Source organism: Rhincodon typus, chromosome 3 (assembly GCF_021869965.1).
Source record: "Rhincodon typus isolate 14 chromosome 3, sRhiTyp1.1, whole genome shotgun sequence".
Taxonomy (NCBI): Eukaryota; Metazoa; Chordata; class Chondrichthyes; order Orectolobiformes; family Rhincodontidae; genus Rhincodon; species Rhincodon typus.
The window spans coordinates 19,247,589-19,263,183 of record NC_063334.1 but is presented as its reverse complement, the minus strand read 5'-3'; positions in this window follow the sequence as shown (position 1 = coordinate 19,263,183).

Below are 15,595 nucleotides of genomic sequence, written 5' to 3'. Positions count from 1 at the left end.
TACCTACACTGGCCCTAAACCCCACCTCTTCCTCCGTTACATTGATGCCTGCGTCGGCGCTGCCTCGTGCTCCCACGAGGAGTTTGAACAGTTCATCCACTTCACCAACAACTTTCACCCCAACCTTAAGTTCACCTGGACCATCTCTAATACCTCTCTCTCCTTCCTGGACCTCTCTGTCTCCATCTCTGGCAATCATCTAGAAACCGATATCCATTTCAAGCCCACCGACTCCCACAGCTACCTAGAATACACCTCCTCCCACCCACCTTCCTGCAAAAATGCCATCCCCTATTCCCAATTCCTTCGCCTCCGCCGCATCTGCTCCCAGGATGAGGCATTCCACTCCTGTACATCTCAGATTTTTCAAGGACCGCAACTTCCCCCCTTCAGCGATCGAGAACACCCTCGACCGTGTCTCTCGCATTTCCCGCAACTCATCCCTCACACCCCCTCCCCACAATAACAATCAAAACAGAATCCCCCTCATCCTCACGTACCACCCCACCAACCTCCGGATCCAACGCATCATCCTCCGACACTTCCGCCATCTGCAATCTGACCCCACCACCAAAGACATTTTTCCCTCCCCACCCTTATCTGCTTTCCGGAGGGACCACTCTCTCCGTGACTCCCTTGTCCACTCCACACTCCCCTCCAGCCCCACCACACCCGGCACTTTTCCCTGCAACTGCAGGAAGTGCTATACCTGCCCCTACACCTCCCCCCTCACCCCCATCCCAGGCCCCAAGAAGACTTTCCACATCAAGCAGATGTTCACCTGCACATCTGCTAATGTGGTATACTGCATTCGCTGTTCCTGTTGTGGCCTCCTCTTCATCGGGGAAACCAAGCGGAGGCTTGGGGACCACTTTGCAGAACACCTACGCTCAGTTCGCACTAAACAACTGCACCTCCCAGTCGCGAACCATTTCAACTCCCCCTCCCATTCCTCAGATGACATGTCCATCCTGGGCCTCCTGCAGTGCCACAACGATGCTACCCGAAGGTTGCAGGAACAGCAACTCATATTCCGCTTGGGAACCCTGCGGCCCAATGGTATCAATGTGGACTTCACAAGCTTCAAAATCTCCCCTCCCCCTACCGCATCCCAAAACCAGCCCAGCTCGTCCCTGCCTCCCTAACCTGTCCTTCCTCCCACCTATCCCCTCCTCCCACCTCAAGCCCCACCCCCATCTCCTACCTACTTACCTCATCCCACCCCCTTGACCTGTCCGTCCTCCCTGGACTGACCTGTCTCCTCCCTTACTCCCCACCTACACTCACCTTTACTGGCTCCATCCCTGCCTCCTTGACCTGTCTGTCTCCTCTCCACCTATCTTCTCCTCTATCCATTTTCTATCCGCCTCCCCCTCTCTCCCTATTTATTTCAGAACCCCCTTCCCCTCTCCCATTTCTGAAGAAGGGTCTAGGCCTGAAATGTCAGCCTTCTTGCTCCTCTGATGCTGCTTGGCCTTCTGTGTTCATCCAGCTCTACACCTTGTTATCTCAGATTCTCCAGCATATGCAGTTCCTGCTATCTCCCACAGCAATGTGGTTGACTCTAGACTGACTTCCAGGCAATTACAGATGGACAAACAAATGCTGGCCTAGCACTAAAGCCCATATCCCATGAACGAATATAACGTAAATCTAACTCAAGAATGAATAGAAGGTTATGTCGGAAATTTTTTTTTTAATGAAGACCATTTATGTTATTGGTAAAGTAACCGAGGAGTTGTTACTATTCATCAACTAACAGTTTGAATTTAACTTCTCTCTTGATGGAAAGTCTTTGAACTTTTCTTCATTAAAGAAAATATCTTGCTGAATTTGGAGGTAAGCACTTAAAATGATTTATGCTTTGAGCAAAAATTTAGATTATGCTTTAGAGTATAGAGGGATACAGCTTGGAAACAGACCCGTCAGTCCACCCAGTCCACGCTGAATATAGACCAAAACTAAACTAGTCTCACCTGCTTGTGCTTGACCCATATCCCTCCAAACATTTCTTAATCATGTACTTATCCAAATATCTTTTAAACATTGTAACTGTACCCACATCCACCACTTCTTCAGGAAGTTCACTACACACATAAACCAATTCTCTGTGTAAAAAAAATTGCAGTCCCTGTCTCTGATCCACTATTAATTTCCTCTGTACTTCAGGTAAGCTTTCGTCCTTTTCTACAATAAACTCCAGATTGTTAGCAGATACAATTCCCTATCCTGGAACCATTTCAGAAAATCTGTTCTGAACCTTCTCCAAAATCTTCACTTCCTTCTTGAATTGTGATGCCCAGAACTGGTGTCATACTCCAGCAGGTGCCAAACTGGAGTCTCATTTCATGTTCAGCATAAATTTTCAGTTATTTGTTTACTATTGAGAAAGGTAAGATCCCATATGTTTAATTATTTTTGTAAAAAAAACTTGTTCTGCCACCTTCAAAGACTGTGCCTTAACACCCCCAGGTTTCCGCCTTCCTGCAGTTCATTTAAACAATACCATTTAACTTATATTGTACATTTACCACAAGGTATCACATCACTGATTTCTTTTGCATTGTATTTAATCAGACACCTTCTCTTGGTGGGGGACGGAAAGGAGATCAGGCCCCTTCTCCTGGGACAAGGTGAGGGTTGTGGGCGGAGCTTTCTGTTTACCGTTTGAACATTTTATTTTCTCCCCATCGCTTTGTGCTCCTGTTCAACTCATCAGCTGCTGCTTTTTCCTCTTTCGGTCATTATTACCTCTGGAAATGAATCTATCTCCATTTACCATCGTCAATGTAAGAAGGCCACTGACCTTACCAAGCAGGACAACTGAGATTAACAGTGACGTTGCTGACTGTTCATTTGCTGTCACTCTATGGTTTTTATGCCGACCATGAGATCCAACAACCACTGCCACTGTACTTTTGGATACATGATAGTTTTTAACTTGTGTTACAATCCCCATAGAGACCACTAACCTTTAGAAAAATACTCAAATTTCCAGTGGCTGATAACCAAGTTAGAAGCAAAATTGTCCAAACATTTTAGTGGGCAACTTATTCTCTAAATTCCCATCTAACATTCAAATGGACAGAACATCCCCTTCCACGGTTATATTTTATACTGTCCCTCAATTGAAGACTTCATTCTCCAAGAACTAGTTAAAAACTATTCTCAGCTCTTGATGGCTTACTTCTTTTCTAATTTTCCACAGAGAAACCTTTTAAATCCTGTACTGACTTTCACCATGAAGGATGAATAAGAGATTCTGCCTTTTAGCCAAGCTTGGCAAATTTTACAGTTTTGTCTAAATCTTGCCCATAATTCACATGGTAACAACGAGAGCCATCATATCCTTAGCTTCAGGTGCAGGTCAAATTTCTTTGTTTTTTTGTTTGTTCATTTAATCTGTCTGTAACTCTCTCTCTCTTCCTCCTTTTTTCCTGGAGATTTTTGTGAGGTTCAAGGATATCTGAAGAAAAATCTTTGTCATACAATACTGTAATGGCTTGCTATTGATTCAATCATTTTTGAAGTCTGTTTCCATGATGATAAAAATCACATGCACTCAGTATCCAAATAAAAAGTCCATTCAGCTACCTTTCGAATTCCTATCTCTATTCTAGCTTGGTGGAAAATAATTCAAAATATAACCATTTAAAAAACCTCACATTCCTGACCTGTACCGGTGACTTGGAGGCTAATGTTGCATCTATATGGCTGCACTGCTGCCTTGGTCATTGTAAAAAGTTGTGAATATCTTGCACCTTCTTCATAGCAAGACAACCTGTCACCTGCACGCGTGCACATGTACCCACCCATGCTCACGCCTTTAATATCCAAGCCAGTTATTAAATTGTATAATGCTTAATATCAAAGTTATAGTCATGCAGAAGCCAGAACAAATCACGTGATCTTGTTCATTCTACACATAATTACATACTGTCCTAAAGCATACCGTGTTACAAACTTCATATCTACAACACTCACACAATGTATTAGACATGGCATTGATGACTAAGACTATCAGATGTTTTCAACTGATACTAAGGAATAAAAGACGATGATCTTCTTTGGTTACTTCAGATACCAGAGACGCTCTGAGATGGTAAGATGGAATTTTAAGCTGTAGTGATAATTTATAGTAAGACACCATCTTGATAAGAGAGTCAAAATGTGTTGGGAACGATTATCTAATGGACCATTAAGGAGCTAAATTACAATTAAATTGCTGACTGACATCCAGGAAGGTGGCCCTTAAATCACCAAACTCTCCTAACAGCAACCTACAAGAACAAATGTGAACTGAAACAAAAACAGAAAATGCTGGAAAATCTCAGCAGGCCTGGCAGCATGTGTGGAGAGAAATCTGAGTTAACTTTTCAGGTCCAGTGACCTTTCTTCAGAACTTTTTGTTCAGTGTAAACTGATCCTTGTTTCTGATTTTGTGCATTATTCAAAGTCATGTTTAACATATAATATTCACCTACTGATTAAAATCTAGTGACCACACTATATTTGAGAAAGGATGTTTAGGAAACAGCAAGAGATCTTTGGGAAAATATCCATCATATCAACATTTTATCAACACTTCTCCCAGAAATTTCTTCAGAACTTTATCTAAAAAGAGGAAGTGCTATCCGTTACAATAACCACTTTTTAGAAGAATCATTGGGGTGAAAAGATTGCTTAATATTAGGGATCCTGCAAGAGGTCCCCTCTTGTTTGAATAAGGAATGAACAGAGGGATGAGGTCATGCAGAACAGAACCAGCTGGCATAGGAGAGTGGACAGCAGAAACTGAGAAGTATCAAGGACTCTCAGGAGAAGATCCACTGATCTTCAGGCAGCACTACTCCTACAAGGACTTGATGAAGGCCAGTCCACGGGGAGACTATGTTTTACCAAAGGAATTATTGCAGGGATCGATGGCAGTGTGGAATGAAGACTTTTAGTCTTCCCAAAATAGTCAGACATCTTGCATTGAAATATACATCAAAAAAACATGAAGTAGCAATGGAAATAGGCCAAACAGCCCATCAGGCCTACTCGGCCATTTAAGAAGATCATGGCTGATCTGTCTGTGTTTCTAATTCCATGTTCTTGTCTACCTACAACAACCTTTGATTCCCTTGCCTGGCAAGAATCTATCCACTACAGTCTCAGAAAAAAAAAATCTATGCACCACTTACATCACCACCTGAGGAAAAGGGCTGGATCCTCAGAGAAATTGACTAATGGCATTTTCATTGAGCTTCAAAGAAGGTTTGTCTCTGTTAGGCTTAATGGGGTTTTCTTGTGCAATTGTACAAAACCCACCTTATTGAGTAAGTATCACACCCCTATGCTGCCCTGCTAGTCTAATGCTTGCCCAATTCTCCCATTCACCATAAGTGGAAATATTCACCAATGCCAGGATACCTCAGGATACCAGCACCATCTTTGAACACCAGCAGCGCATCTGGTCAAATTTTTGCTGGCTAGAGTTGCATTCAATGAGCAAGTAGTGGGACTGTATCCTCAAACCAATGCTTTTCATGTTACATAGGCATGGCTGACACTTTGTTGCTTATACAACTGCACATTCCCACACCTATCACTGCTTAAGCACCAGTTTACCCCTCCTTAGCCACATCCCATTTTACATCTCTCTACACGTCACTGCCAATCTTGCCCCAATATCCATTGTAGCCTAGCCTCTTACCATTGCTCAGTGCGGGCCCATGACATACAGGAAAAAAATAACATCAAATGCTTCAAACCAGTCAGTTTCATTCAAATACAGGAAAAGCTAACAGAAAACAAATAAAAAGAAACTGCATTTGCCTCTTAGACAGAAAGAGGCTGCTTCCCTTTCAACCAACAACAAATTTACATTAATGATTATACAGCAAGGAAATAGACCCGTCAATCCAACTCATCCATGCCAACCAGATATCCTAAGCTGATCTCGTCCCATTTGCCAACATTTGGCCCAAATCCCTCTAAAGCCTTCCTATTCATGTAGCCATCCAGATGCCTTTTAAAAGTTGTAGTTGTACCTGCCTCCACCACTTCCTCTGGCAGCCTGTTCCATGCACGCACCAGCCTCTGTGAGAAAACATTGCCCCTCAGATCCTTTTCAAGTCTTTCTCTCTCACCTTCAACCTATACCATGATGTGCCATGACGATGCACTGAGGCTGGTGTGTGCTCAGGTCCACTGATGAGGGTGCATTCAGTCAATTCCCATGGAGTGTGCCCTGAGACGTTTGTGATGAGTGTCCATGATGGATGCTCAGAGGAGCAAGCAGGGAGCTGAATAGTCAACATGGTTTTGTTGGGAGTGGGTTGGAATTAGGTATGATTGAGATTTTGAGGAGGTGCCTGGATGTGTAGATAAGGATCATGCAGTTGATATAGTCTACATTGGATTGAATAAGGCTTTTGACAAGCTGTTGTATGGGAGATACATCATGAAGGTAAGAACCTGTGGGATCCACGGCAATTTGGCAAAGCAGCTGGAGGCAGAGGCTATGGTCAAATGTTGTTTTTGTGACTGGAAGCTTTTGTTCAGTGACATACGGTAGGTTTGCATACATCAACGATCTAGACATGAATGTAAGATGTTTGATCATTAAGTTCACATATGACATGAAAATTGTGGTGTGGCAAGTAGTGAGGAGGAAAACCTCAGGCTGAAGGACTTTATGTAGGGGTTGGTCAGATGGGCAGAATAGTACAAAATGGAATTTAATCCTGAAAAGTGTGAGGTAATACATTTTGGGGGGACTAACAAGATTAGGCAATACATGTTGAATGGTAGGACCCCAAGAAGTAGGAAGGGTCAGAAGGACCTTGGTGTATACATCGATAGATCTTTGAAGGCAACAGGACAGATGGATAATGTGGTTAAAGAGGGAAATGGGATACATAGCTTTATTATTTGAGGCATTGAATAGAAAAGCAGGGAGCTTATGATGGGGCTTTATAAGACATTATTTTTACCATATCTAAAGTACTGTGTGCAGTTCCGTTTGCTACACTATTGGGAGGATGTGATTGCTCTAGAGACGATACAGAGGAGATTTACCAGGAATCAAGAGCCATTCAAGTGCATTATCCTGTCACCATGATATTCTCCTGGCAGTGGGAAATGGTCCATTACATGTGGGAAGACTGATGGCCTCAGAATGGGCACATTGGAAGAGCCCACCCAAAGGTTATCCACCATCTTTAACTTTCATCACCTGTCTTCTTGAACCTGACATCTCAATACCAACTGCACCCCCACCCCCAACACCTCGCCCCTTATTTCCCACTGCCCCACGGAGAACACAAACGTATCCCTGTGGTGGGCCAGCTCGTCAGAGTTTCCAAGGGACCACTGCGGCTGCATGCCTGTTTGATTATCATATCTTCGGTCTCCCAGCATTAAACTGCTAGTGCTTCACTAAGTCCAGCCCCTTCTTTTCGATACTTAGGTTTTTTCTTCATCCAGTACTGAGCATCAGAAATAGTCTGTTAATTCAGCAATAGTGGCTGAATGTTCAGAGATGGTGACGAGGTAGATCTGGGTGTTATTGACATTCATCTGAAAAAAGCCCACAGATTCCTGATGGAATGATAGATGTTGCAACAGTCTAGAATACTGTATTGAACCACGCAGAATTCCTCACTCTGCTGGGATATTCAAATTATCTGGTGTCTCTAATATTCTGAAAAGTTTGAGGTGCACAGAGCTAGAAGCATTCCTGACTTTGCAATCTGAACCTTTGTAAATATATTGTATTTTCAATCCAGGAGAACTGGATTGGCGGCCAGGACAGGTGACATGTGAAGATCCCAAAAGACAATTGAATTTCCAATGTGGGCTGGATGGTAAATCTGCCTGGAGACCCTGGCATTGTATGCAAAGTTTAGAAACAAAGATTTCCCCACCTTACATACTCTTATCTGCTTTTCATGTCACTGTTTGAGCCCTATCCATTCAAACCCACAGACCTACAAACACCTTCATTGCCCCTCACATACCCTTTGCCATCCAATTCCTCATCTACCCATTCCTCATTTCTCTTCATATCTCCAGTGCCAGCCTATGCCCATTTGAATGGCCCCTTAGCTCATATGCCCCCCAATAATCACCGTAGCCCTTTATTATTCCTATGCCAACTCAGTGCCATTTTATGTCCCACCCACTACCCTTTGCACACCCCTTTCTTTGTCAACTTCCTATTATCCAGAAAGGGCAGTAATCATCGGACATCATGTCACAAAATAAAGTTACCAGGCTATTGGTTTTAAAAAGCACATGCTCATTGATACAAAATAAATATCCAATACAGTGCAATTCGAAGAACAAATTGATTGTAAAACAAAAATTCCCTTAAATGTTCAATGATTTGTTTAAGCAAACATTTCACTTGTGGTTAATACCTTTAGTCAATAAACATTTTGCTTGAGTACTTTCATTCAATAAAAATTGGAGTTATTCAGCAAATGGCACCTCATGGTGAAGTGCAGTTTGGGAATTCATTAATACAATCCAACTCATGGCATGGTTATATATAAGCAGACACTCACAAATACCTAGCAGTCTTTGTTTTTAGTAACAACTTTTTTGTTTGCATAGTTTCTTGATAACTGAATTATGTATGTTTTAACTACACGATACACTTTAGCTAATCACTAAGTCTTATTAGACAGCATATTCTAAATCATCTACCTCGAGACCTGTCAAGGACAAAGGCAGCAAATATGAGGGAGCAGGGTAGCATGGTGGCTCAGTAGTTAATGCTGCTGCCTCACAGAGCCAGGGACCCTGGTTCAATTCCAGCCTTGGGTGACTCCCTGTGTGGAGATTGCATATTCTCCCTGTGTCTGTGTTTCCACCAGGGTGGTCTGGTTTACTCCCACAGTCACAAAAATATGCAGGTTTGGTGGATTAGCCATCGGAAATGCAGGATTGCACAGATGGGGTGGGATGCTCTTTGGAAGGTTGGTGTGGACTTGATGGGCACAATGGCTTGCTTCCACACTGTAGGGATTCTATGACCACCACATGTAAATTACATTCCTTCAGTGGCAAAGTCAAAATTGTGGAACTCCATCCTGAGAATTGATTTTAAAAGTCCACAAACGCCATGATAAAGGGAGAAAGAATAGAGATCTATTACCCACATCTCTATAATGCAAACTGCACACTATTGAGAAGAGTACTTTCATTCAAAATTTGTTTTTATTCATTCTCAGGACCTGGGCATTGCTGACTGGACAAAGATTTGTTACTTATTCCTAATTATCATTGAGAAATTGCTGTTGGACTGCCTCCTTGAACTGTTGAGGTTCAAGTGATACAGGAACACCACAATGCTATTAGGGAGGGAGTGCCAGGACTTTGACCCGCAATAGTTAAGAATGACAATGTGGTTCCAATTCAGGATGATTTATAGCTTGGAGATGGATGCGATTGCAAAGGAAGCTTAGTGAGTTCTTACAGTGCATCTTGTTGAATTCTCTTGTTGGTCTTCAAGCCCCAGCAGTGGGGACTATATGCTAGTCCAGGTCAGTTTCTGATCACTGGCATCCCTTGTGTTTCAAATCTTCTAAATAATTCTTGACAGGTCGACATTTTTTTGACTTTGTAAAACCTGTCAACAACTCAAAGGCACTTATGCACCTTCGGTGTACAATCTTCTCCATGGTTAACTACCCCAAATAACACTGACCACTCACTCCCAAACTCAACTCTTGAACCCCACACTGAAAGGATACCAGATCACTCCTAAAAAGGATCACTGTCCCTTATCCCATTGAGTCCTATGATCATATCTGCAAATGATTCTTCAGTTATTCAAAGGGGCATATTGATTATCCAAAAGATATGTGCTGAGAATAGATCTGCTCTTATCTGGTCTAATCTCCACACTCCTAGTTTTACTCTCCAAGGATTCCAAAATCAGATTTTAGTGGAGGCAACTGATTAATTAAATAAGTTGAGCATCCTTTTGAATTCACCTCCACTTATCAACCCTGGTCAGTTTTGATGGCATCAACCAATGTAGCTGCCTCACTTGAGCATCCTTATTGGTCTGGTCAGTTTTCATTCAGAATACTATAAATGTTTAGCAGCAACAAGTCAGATGGTATATGAATGAGATTTTTCAATGAGCTGATCAAAATGGAAAGGATTTGCCCTAACACTATTAAACAAGCACTTTCGTTATGGAAGAGATAAGCTAGTAAAGACATTGTACGCACAAGAGCATATTGTAGCCAAGTATACCTTGCCCCGTACATGCCTAGTTGTGTTTGTGAACACATGGCTAACAAGATTACATTCATGACTTTAATTCCACATGTTCTGATGGTAATGAGTATTCATAATATGATAATTAATGCAAAGCAGCTTCCAGGTAGGAAAGGAGATCGACCCATCTGAGAGATCCTGAGAAGTAAATAGCAAAACTTTATTTTTGCCTCACATCCTCTTAAAATTATCCATCTCCCCTTCTAAACATTCCAGGCTAGCATGGGAAATTCCTCTCGGGGTTTTTGATACTGGACAGAACATAATATTAGACATTTGGGCATTAAATATTACATCACCATGAGTTCAAATTCTCTTCTGTATCAGATCAAACAAATCTATACCTATTCATTCATCTATAAAAAATGCCTTCAGGAGAAAAAAATGTGTGAAAATTTGTGAAATATTGTTCAGGGTCACTTTCGTGGATAGAATCAAATGATATGAACCTGAAGCAATTAATAGCAGTTAAGATTTAGCAATTACATTGTAGAATGAGAGTAGTGCAAAATGTAAATTCAGCTAGTTATTAGTTCTCCTGTACTAAGTTTACAAGTGGTCTGTTATTTAATTTGATGGAATGCTTTGCTAAATTCTTCATTCTACATGCTCATAAGTGTCACAGTTGTTAGCACTGCTGCCTCACAGTGCCAGGGACCCTGGTTGAATTCTAGCCTTGGGCAACTGTCTGTGGAGTTTGAGATACCAAGGTGTACAGCTGGATGAACACAGAAGGCCAAGCAGCATCAGAGGAGCAGGAAGGCTGATGTTTCGGGCCTAGACCCTTTTTCAGAAATGGGGGAGGGGAAGGGGGTTCTGAAATAAATAGGGAGAGAGGGGGAAGCGGAGAGAAGATGGATAGAGGAGAAGATAGGTGGAGAGGAGACAGACAGGTCAAAGAGGCGGGGATGGAGCCAGTAAAGGTGAGTGTAGGTGGGGAGTTAGGGAGGAGATAGGTCAGTCCAGGGAGGACAGACAGGTCAAGGGGGCGGGATGAGGTTAGTAGGCTGGAGATGGGGGTGGGGCTTGAGGTGGGAGGAGGGGATAGGTGGGAGGAAGGACAGGTTAGGGAGGCGGGGACAAGCTGGACTGGTTTTGGGATGTGGTAGGGGGAGGGGAGATTTTGAAGCTTGTGAAGTCTTCACATCAAGCAGATGTTCACCTGCACATCAGCTAATGTGGTATACTGTATCTGCTGTTCCCGTTGTGGCCTCCTCTACATCGGGGAAACCAGACGGAGGCTTGGGGACCATTTTGCAGAACACCTACGCTCGGTTCGCACTAAACAACCGCACCTCACAGTCGTGAACCATTTCAACTCCCCCACCCATTCCTCAGACGACATGTCCATCCTGGGCCTCCTGCAGTGCCACAACGATGCTACCCGAAGGTTGCAAGAACAGCAACTCATATTCCGCTTAGGAACCCTGCAGCCCAATGGTATCAATGTGGACTTCACAAGCTTCAAAATCTCCCCTCCCCCTACTGCATCCCAAAACCAGCCCAGCTCGTCCCCGCTTCCCTAACCTGTCCTTCCTCCCACCTATCTCCTTCTCCCACCTCAAGCCGCATCCCCATCTCCTACCTACTAACCTCCTCATCCCGCCCCCTTGACCTGTCCGTCCTCCCTGGACTGACCTATCTCCTCCCTACCTCCCCACCTACACTCACCTTTACTGGCTCCAACCCCACCTCCTTGACCTGTCTGTATCCTCTCCACCTATCTTCTCCTCTATCCATCTTTTATCCACTTCCCCCTCTCTCCCTATTTATTTCAGAACCCCCTTCCCCTCTCCCATTTCTGAAGAAGGGTCTAGGCCCGAAACGTCAGCCTTCCTGCTCCTCTGATGCTGCTTGGCCTGCTGTGTTCATCCAGCTCTGTACCTTGGTGTCTCAGGTTCTCCAGCATCTGCTGTTCCTACTATGTCTGTGGAGTTTGCATGTTCTTCCTGAGTCTGCGTGGTTTTTTGTTGGGTGCTGTGGTTTCCTCCCTCAGTCCAAGAATGTGCAGGTTAGGTGGATTGGCCATGCTAAATTGCCCCCTAGTGTCTATGGATGTGCCAATTAGGTGGATTAGCCATGACAAATGAAGAGTTACAGGGATTAGATGGGATGCTCTTTGGTGGTTCAGCATAGACTTGATGGGCTGAATAGCCGCTTTCTGCACTGCAGGGATCCTGTGAACACTTTTACATATATTGAATTTTGATATCTTTGCGTCTTTGATTTTGACATGCTTGATATCATTTTGATATGAAACACAGATCCATTTTTAATTTATGTTTGACAGCTAAGGTTCTGAAGTGGACAAAAAGAAAGTGAAAACCTTTTACAAGGTATCCAGCAGTAAAGATTGCAGGCTCATATATTAATACCCAGGTATCAGACATCACCTACTGGAGAAAACTACAATTCCCGAAGGAGGTCACTGTTGGACTTCATGCATTCCTGCAGCCCAAACCTAATAACAGGGATGGTTCTGACACTCACAGTGAAGGTGTTTGCAGCTTTGATCTGCTTTGCTGTTGGGTCATTCTGAACATCAATACAGTTATGTGGCAAACTTGCAATGTCACCTATTACATAGAATTACCCTGGATGGCCAATTATGATTGACAGAGATGCATTAGATGATTTGTGATATAAATAGGATGTCGTTCAAAAGGTAAGGTTTCCAGTGAACCTTCAGGATGATGCAGTCATGCCCAGGGTTTATGCTTGTTTCTTTACATTGCTCGCTGTCAGCTGCAAAATTATTCATTCACATCTATTGCTGGCAGCTCATGAATACTACCTCTATCATTGACTCCCAAAGGTTGTACTTAGTTCTCAACTGTGAGCAGCGAACCTTTACAAAAGCTATATTGAACCATAATTTGTCATTTCTGAGATAAACGATCCCACTTTGATGTCATGGATTGGCCTTTAATTGTTTCATTTCAGCTGTGCATGTGTGGAGAATCTGAAGATCAGAACTATAATAGTAAAGGCTTTGTTCATCTCAAACTGCAGCTTCCTTCTACAATTAGGATTCTTTTCAACTGTTTATATTAATGGAAGTGGAAATGCCTTGATAAAATATCTTCCCGAATATTTCCTGCGCATCTAAATATGCAGAGAAGTTGATAGAAAGGCATTTCTAAAGCACAGAGTTACTATGAAAACACGGCAGTACTTAAAATAAGCAAATTCTCACATTCTCACAGTCCTTAAATACTCAGTATAGCTGTTCATATTATTTTGAAGTGTATTTTTCAAATCTAATACTGTATTCCTATAGTTATATTTAATTTGGTGTTTACTAAGGCAACAAAAACAATGATTGACAGATTGAGAAAAAGCGTCCAGAAAGAATAAAGGGACTGACTTAAAACATAAAGCCAAGTGAGGAACAAATTGAATTTAAGCTACTTACATAAACAATTCATAAAATATTTGCAAAGCACAAGTGGAGGACTTTATTTTGAAATTGAAGATATAAATCATAGACTAGGGAGCTATAAAATGGCTTTAAAAATATGCATGCTTTGTAAATTTGGTTGGAAGCAGATTTTGCCTTTTGACCCCTTCCTGAGTTTTATTTTCAGTCTCCAGATGCCAGAGTAACATTTTAGTCTTTTTCATGCATCAGCAAATGGAGAGAAGAATCATCATTGTATTAAATAATGAGATTTCTTTTTCCCAATTAACACCACTGACTGATTGCGCAGTCTTTTTTTTTATAACAGTACACAGTGCTGATGGTTGCAGTTTTCTTCATTCACTAATTCAACTCGAAAGTATGTATCAATATACACTGCAAAATGCATGCCTGCTTTTCGCTTGTTGGAAATAGCAAAAGGTGGTGAAATTAAGGGCTAAACATTTGTTAAGGCAAGTTATAAAGCACAGGATTTACGGTAGAAGGAGAAAAGAATCATAGAATCCCTATAGTGTAGTATAGACCATTCAACCCATTGAGTCTGTATTGACCCTCTGAAGACCACCCCACCCAGATCCACCCCCTATCCCCGTAACTCAGCATCTACCATGGCTAATCCAAATAACCTGGAATTCCCTGGACACTACAGGGCAACTTAGCATGGCCAGTCCACCTAAACTGCATATCTTTGGACTGTGGGAGGAAGCGGGAACACCCAGAGGAAACCCGTGCAGACCCGGGGAGAACATGCAAACTTCACACAGTCACCCAAGGCCGGAATTAAACCTGGTGCAGTGAGGCAGCAGTGCTAACCACTGAGCCACCGTGGCATCCAAATATCAGCGCTTATTCAGAATGAAGCAGAAATCAAGCAAAATCTGTATTGACTCCTCATGGGACTGAGCAAGGTTGTGCTGCTGACAGACTGAGAGATCAGCAACAGGCCAGCAGTGTGCACTGATAACACATGGTACATCTAAGCTCCTTCGCTTAACGAAGAGCTGCACTCATTGGAAGCAAGAGCCTCTGCTGACCGACTACACTAACACTGATTGCAAGTAGGAGATTTCTAAATTGAACACCAAAGAGGCAGGCCTCCTGGTTCACAGGCACTATGCTGGAGGCCGTAGTGTTCAGGTCAACAACAGGAGAGACATTATTCTGAAGGGTATGGGAATAGATGCTAACTGATTCTGACCGTGAAGACCTAGCAGTTTCAGCTGAAAGAAAAGTAATGATCTCAGGTGGTTGTGGCACCTAAGTGCACATCATCTTATACATCTCATACTGTCTGCATCACAAAGCTGTTTACCTAATTATGCAACAGACCCACCCCTATCACTCGATTACTGCAGTCCCTATTACTTGGGACTTGGGCTTAACATTCACCGAACTTCATACACCTTCCAAAGATGTAAGCCTCTCTTCCACCTGCTACTGCTTTCGCACACCTCCACCTATTAATCTATGGCAGATATATCACTAAAACACAGCACAATACATTAGCTGATATTCTGCCTTCTCTCAGCACATGGTTTACCAACAGAAAGTATGGAAACTGACCCAGCAGGGAGCAGGCATACCTTTATCCTCTGAGCTGGACATCACCAGATCTAACTTCAACAGAGTCCACAATATCTGGAATAGCTGGGAGTATACAGTGATACAGTAAGGTATCACTTCAACTTAAGCCACTACTCACCCTCATTCTCCTACCAGACAGCGGCAAACTGCTGAAATTTTGAGCAAAGATGTCTTGTGTTCCAACCACTCCACTTTCTTGCCTGCAATCCTCAGCTTCTGATTTTATGCTTTGAAATAAGCTTTGCTTCAGACCTGCCGTCTGGTCATAAGAAATAGGAGTAGGTGCAGGCCATTCATTCCCATGATCTT